General features: G+C 40.4%; 1 protein-coding gene across 5 annotated transcripts in view; it reads left to right on the forward strand.

Moving 5' to 3' along the window:
• SEMA6A (semaphorin 6A) overlaps positions 1-17,983 on the forward strand; it is a 118,999-nt gene that overhangs the window by 25,170 nt on the left and 75,846 nt on the right. Inside the window, exon 1 of one of the 5 annotated variants that reach the window (XM_042013227.1) lies at positions 7,462-7,558. The exons of the other annotated variants lie outside the window; for them this stretch is intronic. The gene's annotated coding sequence lies outside the window, so the exon portion shown is untranslated. Of the gene's footprint in view, positions 1-7,461; positions 7,559-17,983 lie in introns of those variants that run through there. 5 annotated transcript variants of the gene reach the window in all.

Here is a 17,983-nt window from a genome sequence, read left to right on the forward strand (position 1 = left end):
TGCAGTGATGCCTTCTCCTTCTTCTATTTTTTGCTTAAATTTTGACTCTTTACCTCTTGATTATTTGCCCTTGTCTTCTAGTATGTGATAACATCTTAAGAGGTCTGATCTTCAGGCTCTTTGAGCCATTGTAGAATCAGTCTTTGAGGAAAACCTGAATCCTCTGAGTTTAGGAGATCCCTGAGAAGAAGATAATTTATTTGCTGATTGATCCCTACATCGTATTAATAAACACACTTACTTTGAAAATAATAAGCCCAGCATAGAAATGAAGCATTATTTATGCAAATGTGAACACAATGTGGATGGGGTTCAGGATTTCAGCTGGAGTTCCAGTTGCAGCTTGTTCTTAATTTTTCCCAACACCAGCAACTACCACTAAACCAAAAATTTACTCTTACGTTGAAGGAAAAGACTTGTGTTCATTTTTTTGTATCATTGAAAATAATTTGATAATTAACCTGCTAATACAAAAATAATCATCACTAGCAGAGCTGTTTTGATAGTTAAATGGTTTTTAATGATGCCTATTCTTGCAGCAACAGAAAATGTTAGCTATGGTGTGTGCTTGGGAATGAGTGTCAGTGGAACCAATCATCTGTAGATCTAACTACATGATTAGCTGCTAAACTTGCATCTTTTTCAGCTTTTGTTATGGACTTTATGTACAAAATAGGCAGAAATATCCATCATCATATCCTCATCTTAAAAGAATGGGTGCTTTGCTGTTCTTCATCTTAAGGAAAAATGGGTGCTTTCCTGGTCACGTCAGTATGAGTGTGAGCCTCACAGCAAGATACCAATACTTGTTCTTGTGAGGTCAGTGGAAAAACTCTCACTAACTGTGATTTTGTTCCAGGTTCTTGGCAGACTGTTCTGAACGTGTAGATTTATCTGGGGATGAAACAGCAGGGGTGCCCTTCATTACTCCCTGTCTGTGCTCTCAGACCTCTGAACTGGCAGCAGACAGAACTGCCTCTGATGCAGATCCATCTCTTCTCACATGTGGATCAAGGCTGCCTTCTCTGCTGCTCTGAAAGCTGGAATTCAGAAGAAGTACCAGTGCACACATCAGTTGTGTGTATCTAAGAGCAGTATATGCTACTTCCTGGTTTGGAAAGCCTGTAGTAGTTTAAACGTTTTTATACTAACTCTGGTATGTACATAGCTTGCAGTTTCTTCTGTTCATTTTAATGACGAACAAAGGTGAAAGCAGAGATGGAGGTAATCCTTCAACTGAAAACAAATTCTCAAAATGGAAAGGGAAATGGAGGATGAGAAAATCTGGAAGAGTCCAATCACCTTTGATGTCCCAAGTTCAGCTTGCAGGTGAATCCCAGAACAGTCCAGCTGGAATCCCTAGTGACAAGGGTTGTATCAGTACATTAACAAGGAGTGTATCCAGGATACAGTTGCTCAGGTCTGGCCAGAAAAAAATAAGAAGCACACCTTCTCATATTCTAAAGTTGCGCCAGTTGCAGCTGGCACTCTTTCAAACCTGTCATCACCTTAATTGCCTTCAAATGAACTTCTTGCTAGAAGGTGAAGGCATATGCTTTTCCCCTTATTTCATCTGCACAACTTACTATAATCTTCAAATAAACAAAAGTACCACATAGGCTCAAACAGGTCTCTAGTCACAGTGCTGGGATCTATGGAAACTCAGATTTATCAGCTTGTTTTAACGTGTTGATTATTCATCACAAGTTGAGTCAACAAATGTGAGTGCAAAAAGGGAAAGGAGCCTTGTAACTGGACAACTGAGCTTTTTAAGGAGCAAAGAATGAAATACAAATCCTGTCAGAAAAAAAAAAAAAAAAGGTGAAATTAAGGTATTCTGAAAGTTCTTTGATGTGGGAAATGCCACGACCTTCATGAGTGCGACTTTTGAAAACAAGAATTCTTCAAACTTGAACTTACCTGTTCTCCTTAGCCATTTTTAAATCAGGCTTTTCAATTCATTAGGCAAAGAGAAAAACAGCAAAAAAATTGAAGTGTGAGGGCAGTAGACAATATGCATTAAATATATTATTTATTATTTCAGGAGGAAAGACCACAGCTTGCTTAGTAAAAACCATGTTATTAAGCACTGCAAAGGCTAAAAACGTATGGGTTCTGATGGCAACCATGGAGTTTAGCTGTCCATTGAATTCTAGTAAAAAGCATGTTGTAACTTATTTCATTCTCACAGCAGAGGAAGTCAGGAATTATACCACTGAATCCAATACCATTATTTAGTATGAGTCAACCTGGTGGCAGTTAGGAAAGAATCTTTTACTTTAGTGGGATGACCCTAATGTGGAATTTTGCTGCAGAGGAGAATTTAAACAGGGAGAGTTCCTACATAGGTTTCACTACTGCTAGCATGGTATCCTTTGCTGGGACTAGCAGACTGCATATCTTCTGGTAAACTGAAGCTTGAAGTCCTTTGTTTTGGTCTGCTGAAAGGAGCACCATGTCAGTGAATAAACATCAGTGAGGGCTGAGATTGTCCTCAGAGTCTCTGGACCATCAAAAGCACTTTCTACGTTCCACCACAGTAGGGTTTGTTGCACATTTTTAAATGCTCTCCTTGAGACTGGAGGGATTTTATGAAACCTGGAAAGTGAAATAACTCACTGAAATAAGAGAGCACTAATTTTCTAATGGGGCTTGCAGAAAGCAAAAAAAACATGGGAACAAGGGTGTGATACAGCTACACAGGAGAATTCCCATGTGGATAATTCAATCTTCTTTGCAGCTAGCAGAATTTAGAGCTTTTCCTGTCCTAGATATCCAGCCAAATGTAAGACAGCAGCAAGTGTGCTAGAACTACTACAGTGTTTGAACTTGTAATGACAATAATTTGTTAAGTGCTGGAAGACAAAAGTTATGTGGCTGGATTATCATCTTCAGTACATAATAATTAACCCTTTCCTATGTCCATGGCAATCTTTCTAGCAGTTACTTCAACTATATTTTTAGTATATATAGTTGTATAATGTATGTGTTGCATGATTTGTGTCATCCTTCTATGTATGGTCATACAAATTATTTATTCAGAACATCGTGGCTTTCAAGTGAAATCTCTTTGCAGTTGTTCTTTTTCTTCTCAAAATGAACACCTTGTTTTTGTATGACTGATAGACCGAAGGACTGCATTATCTGGTTTCACTTCCAACAAGTTCATGATTTTTAAACTCAGCTAATTTCAGTTAATTAGTAGTTTGCTTCACCAAGGCCAGCATGTAATTCAAGCTTTCCTTTACTGCTGGTTTTTTTCTCACTACAGCCTGCACCTGCACCTGTCCCCACCCCCAAATCTCTGCAAGTGTTCACAGGGATGCTCAGCCTTCAGCCCATATGGCACAAAAGCAATTGTTGACCTTCAAGCACTTTGTCATCTTTTAGTGAGCTCCGTAAAGAGTTTTTGCAGCAGAGTTGAGGCAACTGAGTTTTTGTGTTACTGTCAGTTTGGCATGTTTGAATTCCTGTAGTTTACACTCAAAACTTTGACACTGACTCAGCTTTGCTCGTAGAAATATATTTGCAAAGAGGTTTTTTGCCTCAATTTAGAGACAGAGCAATAAACTGTAGCCCAAGGGCTAAGAGAGATTAAAATTAAGCGGGTAAAATGTAGAATTGTGCCAGCTAGGAAAGGGAAGGATTCCCAAGGCACAATAACATTATCATACTCTTGCCTGGCATCCTTTATTTGACTGTCTTGAAGTACATTATAGGAATTAATGGAAGCTTGTAACTTCCTTGTGAAGCAGGTACTACATTGCAACACTGATTTGCAAATATGTAAACATAGGTCTTGGGCAATCCTGGAATTCTCAGCAAAGTCATAAGTGAGATTGGGACAGGGGGACCCAAAGATGAGATAATGTGCTGGTGGACAGGTGGCTGCAGGTGAATCTCCCATATATTGCTCAGCACATCTACCTGGCATCCCACTCCTGGGTAGAAGTTGGCTTTGAATGTTAAGAGGAGAATATTAAAGAGCTGCCCCCCCACCACTCAAAAAAAAAAAAAAACCCCAAAAAAATTAAAAAAAAAAAACCACACGCACACAAAAACAAAATCCTACAAAAAAAAAAAAAACCAAACAAACAAAAATAACATCCACAAACAAAAACTTTTGGAACTTTTGAGACCTGCTATTTCTTTTTGCTACTCACTTTCCACTTTGAAGAGCCACTCCTGTTCTGCTCTGCTTTTATTTTCTGATGCTTTATTTTGTTTTGCTTCTTGTTCCTCAAGGGCAATTCAAATTAGTCAGCAGTGGCTTAGCTGTCTGCTAACAGGGTTCGACTAAGCAATCTTAAGGGAGTTTCACCTATCAGTTATTTGGCTGATTTATTCTTTGGGGAGAAAAAATTGGGAACTGGTAAAAATCACACATTTCCCAACCTTTAAAAAATAAATTCTAAGACCACCAATTGGTGATAGCTTTGTATCTCCTGTGTTTGTCCCTGTTGGGGAGCACTAGTGAGGGGAAAACCCTCAGTTTAGCACCTCATCATGAAAATCAAGCTTGAGTTACACTTGACAAAATGTACGATCCTTGCATGCCAAAATACATACCTTTTTATTGACATGAAAGGAGCTTCTGCCTTGGTATTTAGGACATAACACAGCTTCTAGTGCAGGCTTGGTTTCCAGAATAGAGCACATTCTTTTCTACCATGCATGTTAATGCATTGTCCTTCTTCCTTTTCCTAATAGCCCGTGAGATTTGAACTTGGAGTCAGCAAAGTAGGGGCTTTGTGAAGCACAAAAGAACACCAGGTTTTTGTCACACCATGCCTGTAAAAAGAGCTGTTCAACCATTCAGTTGCTGCTCCTATTGTGCAGCTGTTATTCTGCTGCTGAGAACATCTTGCTGTTGACACTGAAGTAGTACCTGCAGGTAACACTGACACATTGAGTTTTTCAGGAGAAGCTGGGCTTGGAGATCTGCCACATCTCTGTGTGGAGGATTGAGGTATTTACTCTGCCTGTACCTTTCCCATTACAATCCTTGTAAATACATAACAAATTTTTGTCTACTTGCCAGCATCTGTTCTGCGATTTTTGCATCATGACCCTTTTCCCGACGTGATAAAGGTCCATGTTTCTTGTCTTCCAAAACCACCTCTTCAACGCTGGCAGTGAGGCTGTGATGGGCAGTGTGCTGTCTGGGTCCCTGGCGGCGACTGCGGGTCTCTCACACAATGGCTCTTTCTTTGCTGAGCTGATGGCCAGTATCTGGTCAGCCTCATCTATTTAAAGTCAGCCAAGCCGGGATTGCAGAGCTAGTGGAGAGGGTGCTTTGTTTGCTTATGAGTTAACAGGAAATTAAAATTAAGCACAAACAACTGTGTCAGGACAGGGTGAAGGAAGTGTCTGAAATCTGCAAGAGAGGGGGATCAGAGATAGCTCAGCCTCATTCATCCTCCATCCCTAAATTTATCTCTGTGCAACTAAGGGTACAATTCCCACTGTAGTTCAGAGCTAAAATTCTTCTTAGTAATTAATGCAAATGGCTGTATTTTTAGCCTGACATCCTAAAGGAGCAAGGCATGTGTGATCACATTGTCTGTGTATAGGTGGTTGTCAGCTCCCAGTAACTTGTGAATTTTCGGGTTTACTTAGCTCAGCCTGCAAGATAGTTATTTTCCAAGGCTTCTCTCAGAATCAGGCAAGAAGGTGAAAGAGTGGCTTCAGGGAGGGAAAGTGTGTGTGTGGCTAACTAGCCTTTTAAAGACATCAGCATCAGGACACAAATTCCTAACAGCCAGACTTCAGTGGTTCCAGTGCTTGTTTAGTAGTAACGTTTCCATATAAACAAACAGAACGTTCCTGCTGTAAGATTGTGTGAGGCTGAATTTGGTATGTTGTGTTTCACGCTGCCCAACACATCCTATAACATAAACTCACAGCCTAGCTAGTGCAGAATATTAATTTCATAAGGTCTGACTTGCTGGCTACGCTCCCACTGACTCTATTAAATAAAATGGCAGCTTCATCTGCCTATGTTTTTCAGGATCCAGACACACAGTTTGCATATTTTTAACAGTTTGAAAGTGTAAGAGTGCACAGCTCCTGATCTTTGCCATGTGGGATACTAACTTTTGTGCCTTGTGTTGGAGATACAACCCCATTAGAATATGACACAATTTTTTTTAAAAGCATGGAAATTAATGAATGACTGTATGCAAACAAGCAGTGAGTTTGATAACAGCATGGCTGGCTGTTAAGTGACATACCACTATCAAAGGACTTACATGTTCTTGTCTTAAATATCTGTGCTTTGTTTGTTGGTTTGGGTTTTTTGGGGGGTCAGGGGGTTGGGTTTTTTTGAGAATAAAAATTCTGACTTTTCTGTATTTCCAAGTGGATCTTTTCAATCTTTCTACAGACTATTGAGAACTAAACTAAACTTGCATTTTAAAAACTAACCTAATACTTTGTATTCACTTTGTAGTGGTGTAGAAAACATTTTAAACCCTTGAAAGTACAATTTCAGGCTGTAAAACGGAGCATTGTATGTCCCCTTCTCAGTTTGAATTGACTTGATGTCTGCGGTTGCCAAATTCAAGTCCGATACAAATTGCAACAGCTGAGTTACAATTTTTAAATCAACCCTGAAGATGAGGGTTTTATGACGGTTTCATGGGAAGCATGCTTCTTTGCAGCTGTATGAAAATAGAGGTCTATTCCAGTTAGATTCACCCACTCAACTCTCATGAGGCAGGTTAGGTACATATTGTGTTGGGCTTACTGTATATATCCAGTCTCTCTTATTTCATGAAGGTTCCCTTCACTCTGCCTCTCCTTCTCCCCCACTTCTGTCCCTCTCCTCTTGCTCTTCTCTCTTGTACCTTGAGGATTAGAATTCTTTTCTTCCTCCTTGTGGGCCATTTGTCAGTCCAGTCCAAGGAAGCTGCTGACTGAGGTTTATGGTAGTGCTGGGCAGGAGGATGTTTTCCTGTGTTTTTATAACAAGTCCCAGTGCTACAGGCGACAGACACAATTACTATATAAATCAACGCACACATGGATACACACAGGGGGCTGGGCCCAGTCGCCAAATCCTTTATCTCTGAAGCCTAAGGACAGTTTGCATAGGCAAAGTTCCCTTGGCTCAGTAAGTCTCCAGGTTTTTCAGTGTAGATATAAGAATGCTGTTTGGTGGACTACATGTCTTCTCACCCATGATCTAAATACTACTTTCCCCTTCCTTTGTAATTAAATTTCATCTCTGAGACAAATGCAGTGATTGCTGACTCTGAATGTCAGATACACTGGACTCAAGAGTGCATTTAGGAAGGTTTTTAATGTATTTTAATGTATTTAGATGGCTTGTGATCAGCAAGATGCTGACAGAAGTGTTGGGGAGTTGTCTTTTATCTTGTAGTGAGGCACAAGACACAAACCATGAACTGTGTTTTGACATAGCCATCATATTCATACCCACAGCTTTCCTGGGAGCCAGCTGCTGGGAAGACAACATCATTGCCTCCTGTGCTACGTGGCATCAGTCAATACACAGAAGACTTCCTTCTGTCCTTTTCTCTCTCTGAACACTTCTGTGAGTTTAAAAAGTTGATGTGTTAGTAAAGAAACAAAAATATCACAGACCCGAGAGACCAAATTTCCAAGCACACACTCCAAATGAAAAGGAGTGTGATACACAACAACAGCCTTAAACAATGTGCTTTCTTATTTCTTTGATTCCTTCCATCCAGCTGATGTCCTTTTCTCGTTTCCATTTTCTTAGGAATCCTCTGAATCTTTTCTCTTTCTTCTCCCTTTGCTAATAGTTGCATTCCTTCATTTCTAGAGATCCTGTTACATACACCTGCATCTGTCCTTTTGCCTCACAGCCTTTTTACAGCTATTTAATTTTGAAAGACCCTTCTCACCTTTTTATTTTTTGCTTTCTCCCACTTGCCAATCTTTTATCTCCCTACATGTCCAGGTGCCATAACAGCTCTCCCTTCTTAGCCTGTTTCACCTGCCTGAACTTCCAGCTCCCAGTTTTCACAGTATTTGTTCTCTTCTTCCCAGTGCCTGCACTCAGGTCTGCTTCCTTTTTTCCCCGCTTTGCTCTTGCTCTTCCCCATTTCTTTTCCAGGTTCTTCCATCCACCACATGTAAATAGAACTGTACTTTCAGCCACTTATATTCTTCATTGTGGAAATCTTTGTACAAGTCTGAGAGTAGGATTTCATTTCAAGCCTAGAATATGTTTTGGATGTTGTGGTGGTGATTCATGCCTCATTCTCACTCATGCTGGGCCTGCATGTAGTGTTTGGCTACGAGTGCTTGCAAATCCCCAGCACTGGAGGATATAGGGTATTGTTTCGTCCATCACTGGATGTTACTGGATCAGGATTGCCTTGAAAGCATTATAGTATGAGAAAATACTAAGACAGCAACCACACAGCAGTGGGGTGTGGGCAGATGCAGCCAGCATCAGCACGAAGGGGATTTGGGACACTGCATCATCTTTTTGCTTTTGCATGATATGTTCTAGTACATTCCAACCTCTCAGTGTCAGTCTTCACAGTAGTTTCCTCAGGGCCTAAAACACAGCTCCTGTAGGAACACAGCTTGAATGTTACCTCTCACTGTACCTCTCAGTTGATACTACACTGGCTCTACAAATGCCATAATACCTGCTTCTGCAACTGCTCCCCATAGTGAAGTCAATGGGATTTCTACAGGCAGAATGAATGCCAAACTCCAGTACTTTAGACTGTAAAAGCTTCCCAGGAGTGAGGAGCACATCTCTCTGTGTCTGTACAGTGCCAAGCACACAGCTGGTGCTCAATGAATAATATATGTATGGGCTTGGTAGGAGTGACTGTTCATCTAGTGCAGCAGAGGTGAAGCATTTTTTGTAGCAAGAGGCAATGCATTATCCCTTTTACTGGTCTATTTTATAATTTGGGCTTTAAATGGTGAAAGTGTATTTGCCAGCTAGTTCAGGGGAAGCTCGTTTACACCGCCTTCACACAACATGTCCCATGTTTCAAATGACAGGAAGGATAGCTAGTTCTCTACAGCTGAATGCATAGTGATTAAACTGTCTGGGCACCAGCAGTAGGCAGCCATGGAGCAGATCATTATTAAGATGGCTATAGTTACAGAGTCAAAGCAGCCCCTTGCAGCACACTGGTAATCTGCTTTGAAAACTGGAGGCACAAAGGCATATCTCCTTTTTATGTTGAGGCCCAAGCTGTGTAAAGTAACTGCAGATTTTTATGTTACGTCACTCATGTCTTAAGCTGTTGACTGCTCCTGCCTGCTCTTTGGAGGCTGGCCTGGACAGGGGGATTGAGGTAGAAATAAATGCTGAGCAAAGAGCTACTGAAAAAAAAAGTATAGCTATGACACCTCCACAAGAGCTCTCATGGTATTGCTTTAGTCATTAGCTGAGTGGATACTTGAGCTTAATCAGTATCAAAGGGACATACACAAAGTCATCTATTTCATTAAGCTAATTTGCATTACTCAGCTTACCGAGAATCAAATTTTCATGTATTGTCCATCTTGCTGTCAGCAAAATAAGGGGAGGGGAGGAGTAAGTGGTAAGCAATGCAAGACTGAGGTGTGGTGGTGTTTATTCCTTTTTTCAGGGATACCTGCTAGTCTCTCAGGAGCCTTCATTGCTTTTGGATACCAAAAATACAGACTAGTAAGCTTTATGAAGTTTATTTTTAGTAGAAATGAAACTTCCAGAGCTTTACCAAGTGTGAGATCCTTGAAGCAGTGCATAGTTAGGCTTTTAACTACTGCTGTTTTTGAAGAAGACGGTAAGTGTTGGTTTGGGAGGAGGTGATGGGAGGATTAGAGCAGTTAGCTAAAAAAGACCTTTAGCCTCCTCTGGTCCCAAAGAGACATCAGTGAAGTGTTTTGCATGAAGCTTCACACAACATTGCAGTCCCAAGGGAAGTGCTGCTGCCATTTATATTGTACCAGATCTGGCTGTGGCTTTAGCAGAAAGCTGTAATGTGCTGAGATGGCTGTTCTTGTTCTTCTGTTTTGTCCCTGGTGCTCATGACACTCTCGTCCTTCAATACTGATTTTTTGTCTTTCTTTCTTCTTTTCTTTCTTTCTTGCTTTCTCTCTTTCTTTCTCTCTTTCTCTCCTTCTTCCTTGTTTTCTCTCTTTCTGAGCAGTAATGTTCGCTATCTTCCTTCTCATTACACTGGAATTTAAACTTAATTACTTGCTAGCGAAACGTATTCTTTTAGTTGTATAATCTGATAATTGTTTGCACATTAAACCTTCAGTTTGTCCAAGAGATTGTGACTGAGGTTTGCTTTTAAATGTGAATTTGTTGTGATGATTAGATTATTCTGGTTAAGCCAAGATGTTTGAATCTAGACATTAAATATAACTTAACTTGATTGATTGGACAGAATGATGGAAATCTTTCATAAGACAACTGAAATATGTGGGGCATCATTCTTCTTGGTACTGAAGCAAGACTGAGTGGTTAATTCTGTAGTCTGTTCCCAGATCCTGAGCAGGATTTCTCAAACATTAGTGTTTTTCTAAAATCTGACTAGGAAAAGATTCAGTAACAACTCTTCTGTTATTTGTGTGACTTTTGTACGTATAACTAGAAAAAATGTCGCTCTGACAGACCAGTTGGTAACGATGGAAAAACGAAAAAAATGCATGATTTTGAGTTTAGTATTTTCTCAGTGAGATGAATCATCATGTTTGTGCTCCTTGAAGTGCAGAACTGTGCTCCAAAGCCGTGTCCCCACTGAAACTGCGAGCAATAGCTCCTCTATCTTAGGGAATGCATCCCATCTGTGTGCATGTGTGCATGATTCAGTTTTTAAGGACTTGGTACTGGGCTGGAGGTCAACAGTTGAATGTATTCATTTGATCCCAAAATGTTGATGTGAGAAGTTTGGGGTGTTGGAAATCAGTTATGGATGCTGTTATGCTGTAGGAATGCTGTCAGTATTTTTGCAGTTTAGTAACTAAAATGTTTGCTTAGATTAAAAATGGGGCCAAAGAAGACTTATGTATTTGAATCAGAAGAATTGCAGTTGGGAACAGCTTCTCTGGTACCTGTAAAAATTTTTAAAAATCTCCTTCACCCACGTATGTGTGTGTTGTGTATGTGGACAACTTTTCAAGACAATGCCTTTTTAATAAAAATTGCACAGCACATAGCATTCTTGAAATAAAACACAAGTTGAGGAAAGAGTAACCAAAAGGAACTCCAGTACAATAATATCTGCTGGTGGAGGTATTCCTTTTTTCTTTCTATTGGTAGCACTGTTTTAATCTCAAGCAGTATTTTGCCGTATGGGTTGTAGCCAAAACTTTATTTTTTTCAGCAAAGGCAGACAAAAAGTAATTTACAGTCCACTAGTTTATAGGAAGGTCCAGCCGGCAATAGAAATGATAGCACTGAAGGGCTGTGTAGTGCACAGTTTTGTTCGGATGATGCAGGACATTGCTTGACTGTAGATGATGTGTGGTTGGTTTGTGACAAAGTAGCAATCAGTAATCAAATTGCTATTGTGGGAAATCATCAATTCATCCATCTATTGTACAGATAGATCTATTCGCAGAGTCGAAGAGAAAAAGTTGTAAGAAGGAAGGGCATAAGTCTGCTTGCTGCTGAATAAGACCAAAGGAGAGGTTTCTTATCCTTGCTCTGCAAACTGTGCTACCTCAGACGCCATATCTGGTTTTGCTAATTAGAGCTGCTTTATTTCAGGCTTGTCATAAAAGAGAGCATACCTTTTGTCTATGTTTGCATTATAAATACCTTGAAAGCGGCATATTGGAAACAACAGTTTTTTTCAGTTTGTGTGTGTTGGTTCACACAGTGCAGTTAATCCTACTTGAGACCTGGGCAGGAGGACCTTACAAGGGATGCATGGCTTAGAATTTTTGTCTTAATATGCTTGACCTTGTGTACTTCTGCGCGTGCAGAGCAAGAGAAGAGATTGAAGCGTAAGTTGTGGTGAAAAGATTTCTGTCCTCATTTTCATTTCCAGTCAGGCAAAATTCTTCTGGATGACTGTGTCCCACCCCTGGGGAACACACAACAGGGCAACTCACTTTGTTCCAGGCTGAGGGAAACGGTTATCTTTGGGAGGTCAAGGGAAAGGAGGATGCCTAGCTCTGCTGACAGAGAAAGAGTGTGGGAGTCGGTCTGTCTCCATGGCAGAAAAAGAAGTAATATGCCTGGCGGACTCCAGGAAGAAGGAGCTTGCTCTCCATCTTCTTTGTCCAGTACCAGATGTGGAGAAAGCTACCACATCTCTTTGTTTTTTCTGTCTAATACCTGCCTTTGGAGCTTACCAACATTCGGCTAAGAGAAATTGAGTCACGAGTCAGCTTTATTAAAATGTACATTAAAAGATATATTCCAAGTTTAGTCATCCTTTGAACATCAAGTGCTAGCTTTTTATTTATGGGAAGCACCAGCAATCTTCTTTAAGCTGTCCAAAAAAGGAGGGAAGATACAATCTGTCCCCATGAGCCTGCAGCAGAAATAATGTTCTCAGCTTTTGGGGAACGTAAGGATGTGTGTGAAGAAGGGGAGTAACCTATTCCAGTGTTAGGAAAGCCGAATCTGTTCTTGTGTAAGGAAAGCCAAGTCCTTTTACGAGAGAGAGAGAGACCCTACATGTCAGTGCTGGGAAGGGAAGGGATTGTGGGGAGCTCCTTAGGATTCAGAAAGGAAACATACAAGCATTCTTCACAGCCTTTATCATGGAGGCATCAGAGTTTTCAGCCTCACAAACTAGTCGCATTCTTTATAGAAGCAGTTTACTGTGGAGCATTGCCAGTTCACAACTTCGTCTTGCTAGTCATAGGTTTGTGTTGCCCCTCCTGTGCAGATGCCCCTCCATGCACAACTGTGCAGGTTGTTTCTTCCTGCCTGGGACAGCAAGTAATACTTTTAGGATCCCAGAGGAAAAAAGGCATGGTACTTTTCTGGCAGAAAAAATTGCTTTCTAGCTCTGCATGGGGGAGTGATGTTATGGTAGGCATTGGTATTCAATGAGGTAAATTATCAATAAATTCCCACCTTTTTTCCTCTGTGCTTTAAACATGTGAGAACACATTCAATATTCATATGTTGGGGTTTTTTAAAATAAAATTTTCTTTGGCATGTTCTCAGAGTGCTGTTTGTTCAGTGGCTGGACATTTTTCTGACTTCACATGCAGTAGGCATAGCTTGCTGGTAAGTGAACTAAGTAAAAGTCTTTCTCCTTTCTGAAAGCTTTGTGAGAGCATTTGGAAGCTTTGGTCTGTCTCATCAAGGTACCTCTGTTGCTGGTGTCTAGAAAAAGCTGGTGCTAACCATCCTGAGGTGTCAGGTGACAGGGTCCTTCAGAGCTTCCAGAAAAGATTTTGTTGGTTAAGTGTTTTCTTTCAAAGTCACATTTTTCAATCAGAAGAGGGTAAGTGCCTGAAATTGTGTTCTTCAGATCTCTTTGTTGCAGCAAGTTATTTAATAGAGAAATCTTCCAAAAAATCTATTACTATTGAGCCATCAGAGTACACTTTTTTGGCATTATTCGTGTTGTTCAGGGTACCAGAAGTTATGAATATATATGGTCATAGACACTGCAAAATTGACTTCTTCACAAGTGTATGTTGAATGTAGGGGCACTCATGTGCAAAGAATCTCTTTTGCTTCAAGCTGGTGTAGTGATGTTTACCACAAGAATAATTCTGTTTTGGATTGCTTACAGGAAAATTTTAACAAAAAGAAATACGGTGGAACATGGTCAAGACCATCTGATTTACTTTCTTTAAGAGAGTAAGAATGCAAAGCAAAATAATAATTTCTTCTTTTAAAAGATTAGGTATAACCTCAAATTTCACAGGGAATTTGGATGTGGTTATTTCCATTTCCTGAAATTAAATGGGAGACTTGGTCCAAAACCCATGTAAAGTTAGCAGAATTTAACTGAGTCTTCATCTGAGTATGTGTACTTTATGAGGATGAAAGTGGTATATATATACAATTCTCTGTAACTGGAAGGCTTATAAATAGGTAAAGCAACCTCATGCATGAGCTGATGCAGGTGGTACAAGCTGTAAAGCAGCTACAGGTCCTTCTGAAGTCCAGTGGGAATCAGTGCTCCACAATCTAGCAGATGTCAGTGTCAGCATTTTCACTGGCATAAACAAAAACAAGCCGATGCCCTTTAGTTGTAAGTGCTGTGTGACTGTGCTGCAAGCTTGAGAGTCACTGCTCTGTGACTGTGCAGGCAAGCGCAGCCTGTAAGACTTGGGTCATACTTGTGGGCAAGGGGGGGATGCCAGATCGGAGTCCAGTTGAGAACACCACACCTTGATGCCTGCCTGGGTCTCCTCAGTCTTTCCCAGTGAGCTCAGCACGGTCCGTGCATACAGCCTTGAGTCTCATTGAAAAGTAATTTGATTCTCTGGACTAATGTCTTTTGTGCATTTATTTCCTTCTAAATGCTGGCAGGAACTTAGGTCTTGGCTGTTGATCAGCTCCTGGCAGCTGATCAGTTCGATGTCCACATTATGGAGGCCAACCTAGAATTAGAGGAAACTCTCTCTGCAGCATTTGATATAAATCGCATAAGCAGCGGTAAGAAATAACAGCAGCAGTTTGTCAGCTATGCAGTCACCTTCCTTGTTCCTGCACAGGAATTTCAGTTCTGTCAGACAAGCTAGGAAGGATTCATTTGGGTTAAAAAACACCTGGCAGGCTTGTTAAAAACCCTTAACTGTGTGTTGCTACTCATGAAGCAGTTTTGCTGAATTCACTTAAATGCAGTCAGCTAATGAATCATTGCTTTTCCTGTGTCACCCACCATTACAGGCTGAAGTTGCAGGGTGTGGGGGAGGACGAGGTTTGGGAACAGGTCCTTGTTTGTCTGAGAAAGCCTTGGTATTTTGGTTAGAGTCAAACTTTCATCAGTGAACCCCAGAGCAAGTCTTCCCATCCTGGTGCTGGTGGATGTTATTTCATTGCTGAGATGATGCTTGCAATCTGTCTGTTACACACAGAGTAGGTTTTTTCAGCTCCATAAAATTATCTGGAATATTAGGAGTGTTTCAGTTTCAGTCACTAGCTGAGTGCTGGTGCCATGAAAATGACTTCTCTTTCTGTGTCTCTCATTATTCGTTGTTGGAACCTGAATGCATGCAATCATTCCTAAAATAGCCATAGGAAGCACAAGCAATATAGAAACATCTTTGTCTTGCTTTGGGGTTTTGGGCTGCATAGCTGAGCCTCCCCTAGTGTGGGACCTGGAAACAGGCTGCGGTCTCATCTGGGTGACAGTCTGGATTGTGCTTTGCAAAGCCCTGCACGTGGTATCGAAAAGGCAGAGGTTATTTCCCGCAGAAGAAGAGAATGACTTTGCCTCGCTCTAGCAATGAGCCGGAGAATGGATTAGAGGTTTTTCCTATCTGCAAGGAAGCTCATCCATCATGCCCCATTCAGGCAGTCATACTCAGTGGGCTTGTTCTCTCTTGCTACACTGAACCTTTTTCTCCACAGCTTGTCCAAAGAAGCAAAGCAAATAATAACAGAGCTACTGCTTTTGTAGCTTGTACTACAGGCATTTGTCAATGCTGCTTTGACTTCTATGCTGCTCTAATTCCCTCATGCTGTGCTAAGAAGCAGGTGTGAACAAATGTGTAAGGATGCTTGTATTCTTCAGTGTGTGGGTGAATGTGTGTCAGTAGTGTATTTCTGTGGTGCAAGGGCTCATCGTACTCTAACTGCAATCTCTTTTCTTACTTTTTCTGACCCACACCACCTCAATTTTAAGTTTGCCAATGCAATCACATCAGCTATTTGATGTTTCCTCTGAATAAGAGATCCTCAGTAATTAAAATTATCTTAAACTATTCTATTAGCTACAGGAATTGTGATTTTTTTTTTATATTCGGAGGTTTATTGATTATATCTGCATATAGTATTTTTCTTTAAAATATACTCAATTACAGTATTTAGCCTTATGTCCAGGTTAGCATACAGTAACATTTGTCTGAGCACTATCCTGGAAATAGTATTTTTCTTAGGTACCTGTTGACTTCTTGCTATGCCTTCTGTCTTCTTCGTAACTCTGAAGTGGTGGAAAGAAGAGAAGAATGGAAAATATGTCATGCTGGCATGTTGAGCTGATCTCTTTACTCATTCTTGAGGATAGGGTACTTTCTAGTATTAATTTGTCCATAAAGCTGCTTGGATTTTATATGATTTAAAATTTGGGAATTTACTGGGCATGGGAATCTAGACAGAGCAAAGCTCAGAGTCTGACACTTGCAACTAGCAATTACTAGCAAGCTGCAGGTGCTAGATTGTTGTAAGCATCATGCTCATCTCAGAGGAAAAGCAAGCTAGATGGATTTTCTGTCTCAGAGTCAGATTTATTCTACTCGTTTAAAGCTTCCAAAAATACCAGCAAAAAAACATTGGCAATGAAGAGTAATCATGAAAGATAGAGATCTATGAAATCACTCTAAAGTTTTAACAAGAAAACCTTTCCTGTGATGTGAGCCTTTTAAATTTGGGTGAATGTCTGTGACTGTATGGGCCCATGGCAGTGGATGGTTGTCTGAGGGAGAGAGATTTCAGAGGTGATGCTAAGAGGCAATGTTCCCAGTTAGTTTTTGTTTTCTTGGTACTCGGAGTCTTCTGGTTTTCTCTTCTACCTGTGTCTATCCACAACTAATTTAAAATTTTCTCTTAGGGATTACATTTGTTTTGTGGACATTTTTCATTTTTTGACATTTTGCATTTTTGTGGTAGTCTATTTCATGCTTTTCTTTAATGCTTTTCTGTAAGTTATAGAGAAACTTGACATAACTAATTCATAAACAAATTACGGGATAAAATTATAAATACATACTGAGAACTCTTTGCTCATCTGGATTTTTTTTTTTTATCTGCCAGGGACAAACATAATTTTTCTTGAAGACTTTGCCAGGTTTCCAGAAGGAAAAGCCTTTCCCTTTTTTCTGCCTGTCTTAACTTGGATTGCTTGACCACACTGTGTCCTTGTGCTGAGCCTCCCTGCCCAGAATATGATGTTGAGGTTTGGCCTGAGTTTTCCTGCCATGGCTAGACTATTGCTATGTGGATCAAATGGTGCACTCTGCAGTGGTGACTGTCACTTTCGGGTAGTGCATTTTCCACTGCTGGAGTAAATATTATGTAAATGGTAAGGTTCTTGACTATTTGAAGTACTACAGTAGATTTCATTCACATTTTAGGGTAGGTATGTAGTTTGATGTGCTATCAATCACTTCATGACAAAGTTGATTGGTTGCCATTTGGAAAAATAACCCAACAAAATTTGCTATTTCTCTTCAAGTAAATCACGGCAGGTTAAATGAGTCAATTTTTGCATAAATGGATTAGGGGCAGAACTGGCCAAATTGCACAACAGCTAAGCAGTGTGCTCTGATTAACAGCTGACTTAAATGTGAGGATTTGCATTTCTCTACTGTTCCATCACATTAGAACATAGACACTTTAATTTCAAGTGAATGGGACAAGTGTCCTGAAGAATATAGCCAGGGTTCATATTTAAGTGCTTGAGTGTTTCTTGCATTAACAAAAAGCAAAGGAGAGTTATTTGTGATTACACTGAGCTTTAACCGTGGTGATATTAAAATCATAGAATCATGAAATTGTTTAGATTGGAAGGGGCCTTAAAGATCATCTAGTTCCAACTCCTACTAGACCAGGTTGCTCAAAGAACCATCCAACCCGATACTGAGCACTTCCAGCAGTAGAACCTCCACAATTTCTCTGGGCAGCCTGTTCCAGTGCCTCAGCACCCTCCCAGTTTGAAGCCATTTCCCCTTGTCCTATCACTACATGCACTTGCAATGTTCATGTGGCAGCTGAGACAATGCTTGCAGGACCATGTGTAACTTTTAATCGGTGACATTTGTAAATGTTGTTGTGAAAACATACCAGACTTTGTGTTTTACCTTTGCTGTCCAAAAGGAGAAGAAAACAAGG

The sequence above is a fragment of the Corvus kubaryi genome, unplaced genomic scaffold (genome assembly GCF_017639235.1).
Source record: "Corvus kubaryi isolate FWS band 111438036 unplaced genomic scaffold, C.kubaryi_AGA036_p1.0 split1-37296, whole genome shotgun sequence".
Lineage (NCBI taxonomy): Eukaryota > Metazoa > Chordata > Aves > Passeriformes > Corvidae > Corvus > Corvus kubaryi.